The 6,000-nt window shown below is 27.2% G+C and overlaps 1 long non-coding RNA gene across 3 annotated transcripts in view; it reads right to left on the reverse strand.

The window, feature by feature from the left end:
• Positions 1 to 4,533, reverse strand: part of LOC149054884 (uncharacterized) — a 39,550-nt gene extending 35,017 nt beyond the window's left edge. Inside the window, exons 1-3 of one of the 3 annotated variants that reach the window (XR_016191979.1) lie at positions 3,456 to 4,533; positions 3,051 to 3,130; positions 2,879 to 2,974 (exon numbers count right to left, since the gene is read on the reverse strand). This is a non-coding gene — a long non-coding RNA (uncharacterized LOC149054884). Of the gene's footprint in view, positions 1 to 2,878 lie in introns of all 3 variants that reach the window. The other 2 variants (XR_016191978.1, XR_016191977.1) reach the window with 2 other exon arrangements.
• Positions 4,534 to 6,000: the final 1,467 nt, after the last annotated feature.

Below are 6,000 nucleotides of genomic sequence, written 5' to 3' on the forward strand. Positions count from 1 at the left end.
GATTATATTATGTTACGCTAATAGAATAAATCCAAAGATATGTAATATTTCAATAAAACTTCTATTACCAAGGAGGTTCACGTTTATGAATAATGTTCATTTAAATAATTAAATGTGATACGACAATAACCAAAAAATATTTGTAATTTTAAATTTAAATTTTAATACAATATATTATTTTTCTTAGCCTATTTTTGTTTAATTATTGATTACGATCATGCTTCATTTATGCATTACAGGTATTATATATCTAAAATAATCCGATTAATGTTTAATTTTTATATTCCCTAACTATAATAACTAAATTAACACATTATAATTTATTTTTTTTGAATATTTTATTCAAGACCTTATTATTTCTTAACTAGTTCACTAACCACAACAAGTTATCTACTAAAACTCGGATACCTACCGGTTCGTTTTTATTTTAATAACGTAAAGATTAATTATTATTACTTGTATTAATGTTTATTTATTTTACTTCAATAGTATTTAAAAATATTATTCCAATTTATTATTTATGAATTTTTGATAAATTGTGTTTTTTTAGAAAATAAATAATAAATGCAATTTTAATAAATTATTGAATTAGGTACCTACGTAAAATATAAAATGACCTATTCATGAAAAAACCTAGACATAATTAATTTTTTAAGAAAAACAAAATTTTTCAATCTTATATAAAAAAAAAATGTTGTATCCTAATTAAATAACTTACCATTGTATCAGTACCTACATATTATATTATATCATTATTGTAAATAAGTGTAACTAATGGCCTTTGTTGTCGATGTGAATATGCTCAATAAAAAAAAATATATACATACAATTATATAAAATTGTTTAGCTATAAATCTGTAAAAATTTAATTTAATTTTAAATGGTTTAACTTTTAAGCAATATGAATTATAAACATAATGTATAAATAGGAATAATATAGTATACTATGTCAGTTGTTGGCTTATTGTATATATTTTGTATAATATTATATACCCTAATAAATACCGAATGTAATTCATTATATTAATCATGTTCTGATAATTTCTAATGTACAAAACCTTATCAACCATAAATTTTAATTTAATTGTGTTATTATTCTATGAAAATATTAACAGCTATTAAAAATGCTGAATTTAATATTACAAATAAAATAATATTAGATGGTTAAATACTACACCTTCAGTGATAAGTACATGAATATGAGAACAGTAAGTAGGTACTTAGCAGCTACACAGTTGCAATTTTTTACAAGCTATATTATTATAATATTTTTTAAGACGATTTACCATTGAAAACCACACATAACACATTCAAACAAATCAAATGAATGTTCAAAAAATTTCATTGAGCTTGTAGGTGCCAATGGAAACTTAGTGTGATAAAATAATTGAATCTAATAGTAAATAATAATTTTATCTTGATCTTGTGTTTATATGAACTTTATGTTTTAACACAGTTTGTATTCTGTTTACAGATTTAGATAATGAAGATTTTGATGATAGTATTAAAGACAAGGACTGGAAGGAAAATAAAAGCTCAGGACCATCATAAGAAATGTCTAAAATCAGAATTTGATGACATTTTAACTAGAAAAAGGTGTCATATTAAAGATTTTTGTGACAACATTAATAAAAATACTATCGGTCAAATGGTTTTATAGAGAGATATTAAATTAATTAAAGTTAAAACATAATTCCCTGCTAAATTGTTTTTACAACAATTTAAACAACTTATGGGCAAGCAAATTATCAAGAAATTATAGCTTTAAATAAAAATAAAATTATCAAACATACATTACATATGAAATTTGCATTTATTGAAAAGCCTGGAATCTTACAAATAAAAAAGATTTAATTTTATCACGAAAACCAAAACTTATTCCAGATACCTACTTATTATCATTTTTATAAAAACTTAAAAATATCTGAAATTGATAATACTTATAACAAAAATACTAATAAAAAAACAATGAACATGGTGATTAATTTATATAATAAATTAGACTTATTATTTATTTATTTTCAAAGCCATAGGTAGCATAATATTATTAAACTTAATAATAATGATAATTATAATGAGTAACTTTTTTTTTTACATTGTATTTCAAACAAGTATTACCTATATTATTTAAATAATAATAAATTATTCAAATTCGTACATAATGTTATAATCTTGTTGTTCAAAAGCATTTGATAATTTTATAGTCATTATCTGTTTAGAATATTTTTTTTTTAATTTGTCATATTATTTGTTACTTTGATACATAAAAATAAGCTTATTGACTTAAAGACAAGTACCTAGTATTTTATTTTTTATTTTGTGTTGTTTAGTAAATTATGTTTAAAGATATTGATTACATACCTACAACTATTAAATGATTAATTTCCATCCTTATATATATTACCTGTACAATTATAAATTATAACACATCAATTTTAATCAAATTTCAAAAAAACAAACAGTTAATAATATTTAATTATTCATTAATAATTTAAAGTTCAATACTGCCATAGTTGGATATATGACACAATAAATAAACATAGCTTAAATTCAATACTGCCATATTTTGTTATGTCTGAAAATCAATTTTTGTATGCAATACAGCCACATATCAAAATATGACAGTCTTGCATTTACTTAAACAATTGTAAAAGACCATAATAAGTCTGACTTTTTGGGTTCAAGGGAATATTTTATTATATTTGAAAAAGTCACAATATACCTAAAGTATGTTTAAAGTACCTATTGTAGTTTTTAGTTTCAAATGCATAGGTGAAGAACTCTTTGCAAACATCACCATTGTAAAAGTGTACGAACGTGTACCTAAATTCTTTTATAATATTAAGCTGCAAAAAAATTGGTATTAAAACAAACTTACCTTAAATATCAATTATTTTGGGCTTTGTTAGAGTCCGCGACGTGTATGCACTCCGACGCTAAAATGGAAACGCATCAGATACTGCTGAATTGAAGTCTAAAAATAATGTGATTTATGAAAAAAAAGATTAAACGGAAAACAGGATGTTTTTCGTTCATGTCTACTTTGCTACCTATCTAATTGAAATGTTAGAATCTTTAATAGACTGTGTCCTCCGCAACGACTTTGACAATCGCCATGGATTATATTGTACTAAATCAATTCGATAAATCCACAGATATTATATATTATTATACAACTTTTATAATTTCTATATCGACGTAATCATCGTCACACGAAAAGTAACGTACAATATATTCGCGTTACACCCAATAATATGGCGTGCGCAATGTTATTAATTATGTCAGCAATGCTTCTTAGCTTATTCGTCGTCATCGTCACGCGACGAGTTACTCGAATTTGTTATAGGTAGGTACATTACTTTTCTCGTGACATAGAAGACGTCGGACCGCCGATATAATTAATCTCATAGCGCACAGCGTACTATTACGAGTAACTCGAAGTTGTTATACGTTACTTTTCTTGTGACGACAACGAAGTTGGACCGCCGACATTATTAATCTCAACACGCACGCCGTTCTATTGCGAGTTATTCGAGTTTGTTATACGTTACTTTTCTTGTGATGACGACGACATCGGACGGCCGACATACTTATTCTCAACGCGCACGCCATTCTATTGCGAGTTATTAGAACTTGTTATACATTACTTTTATCGTGACGTCAAAGATGTTGAACTATCGACATAATTAAACTCAGCGCACACATCAACTTATTACGAGTAACTCGAAATTGTTACCTATACGTTACTTTTCTCGTGACGACGACGACGACGTCGGACCGACGGCATAATTGAATTCAGCGCGCACGCCGTTCTATTGCGAGTTACTCGGGTTTGTCATACGTTACTTTTCTGGTGACGACTACGTCTGACCAAAAACATAATTAAACTCAGCGCACACATCAACTTATTACGAGTAACTCGAAATTGTTATACGTTACTTTTCTCGTGACGACGACGACGACGACGACGACGTCAGACCGATGACATAGTTAATCTCAAATGGCACTACGTACTATTACGAGTTTACACGCTTAAAGTTATGAACAAGAAATTCGAATTACTCGCAATAATGTAGCGTTAAAACATGGTTTGGATTGTCAGCGGTCCGACACTGCCATCGTCCCGCGAAAAGTAACGTATAACCAATTCGTATTTCTCCCGATATTACGACGATATCGCAAATGCAATTATTTTGACTCATTTGGAATTATACGTTTTTTCACATAGGACAAGTCACACAAACCTCATGGATTTGATTGTCAGTTGTCCGAAGTCATCATCGTCAAGCGAAACGTAACGAACAACAAACTCGTGTTACTCGCAAGGGGTAGGTAGATTGGCGCTCCCAGGCAAAAGCATTACAAGAAGCAAAAAAAAAAATTAAACCCAATTTTGATGTAACTATGAAATAAGAATACAAATTGTAGTATCGAGTAATCTCGAGGAAAATAAAATGAAATTAACTATATAGGAATGAAATATTTTGAAAAGTTATAATATAAGAATACACACTGGAAACTGCTGCAGGTATGTAATCTCCAGGTAAATATATCAATAAAAATATTTATAGCAATAAAATCATGATTTAATGATTACTTATATTTTAAAGTTTAAACTCGTGTACACAAAAATAAACTAGAGTTGAAATATGAAAAAAAATGGGAATGGGGGTGTGGCACCCGCAGGCCGCAGGCAAGTGTTTTCAAGTAGCAAAAAAAAAAAATTGGAAAATTTATGATATAAGAATATCATAGAAAATATTTTGTCCGAAAAATATTTTATTCGAAAAATATATTTTAAGAAAAGTATTTTTTCAGAACCATATTTGATAAGAAAAATATAAAGTCTGAACCGTATTTTATCCGAAAATTATTTTAGTCGAAAATAAAAACACAGACAATATTTTTTATGAAACGTATTTTCTCCAAAAGTATTTTATAAGAAAATATTCCCAAAGAAAACTATTTTATCCGGACAATATTTTAGTTGAAAAATATTTTACCCGAACTGTATTTTATTTGAAGAATATATTTTCATCAGAACCGTATTTTATCCGAAAATGTTATATGACTGGGTAAGGCGTCGAATAAATTAGTGGTCGTTGGTTCGAATCCCACATGGTGTAATAATTATTTTAATTTTTTATCGTTTTTTCAATTCCTTCAAACTTAAATTATTTTTTAATTTTACATTAAAACAATAAGTACTAAATGTGGTTTCCTTAATTGCGTGCGTGATCAAAGAGGATGCCGAGTAGCCATGGCATACCCCGTGGAGTCATCTTAATCATAATTTTTATTTGGTAATGATTTAATTAAAATTTAAAAAATTTTGGTTTTTGACAAAAATGATTTTTATTTTTACTTTTAAAATATTTATGATATATTATATCGAGACAAATTATTGGGAAGTTATTAGACTGAAATTTGCATATAAAATTGCGTTTCTTATGCGATGGTAAAACAACCACTTAGTTGTTACCCATGATCTTCCTTTTACAGATAAATTTTTGATTACGAAAATGGCAGAGCTTTGACATGTAATATCGTTTTTACGTTACCTAACCTTACGTTAAGTAGTTAAGTATTATCATAGTCTGACTTTTAATACTTTAAGGAGCTATATCTCGCAAACCAATCAACAAAAAATAAAAATAGTTAATACTTTTCGAAATAATTAGTGTACCCACTTGAATGGGGCATGTACCAGTTGCCCCCCAAAAGTACCTTTTTTATACCAATTCCCCTCAAACTACCTAGAGAAAAATGCATCAGTTGCCCTCAACTAAATGTACCAGTTGCCCTCACATGTTAATATATACACGATTACAATATATAACCCGTAAAATAGGGGAGGTGAATATACAAATAATAAATAAAATATAAAATTATTTATGAAAATAAAGTAAAATAGTATAAAATGATTGAATCAAATTCATATGATTGGAATTACATATAATATTGTATTAAATATAATATACGAGTACTATACAAATAATA

Source organism: Diuraphis noxia, unplaced genomic scaffold (genome assembly GCF_037042655.1).
Source record: "Diuraphis noxia isolate RWA-SAM2 unplaced genomic scaffold, SU_Dnox_SAM2 contig0005, whole genome shotgun sequence".
NCBI classification, from domain to species: domain Eukaryota; kingdom Metazoa; phylum Arthropoda; class Insecta; order Hemiptera; family Aphididae; genus Diuraphis; species Diuraphis noxia.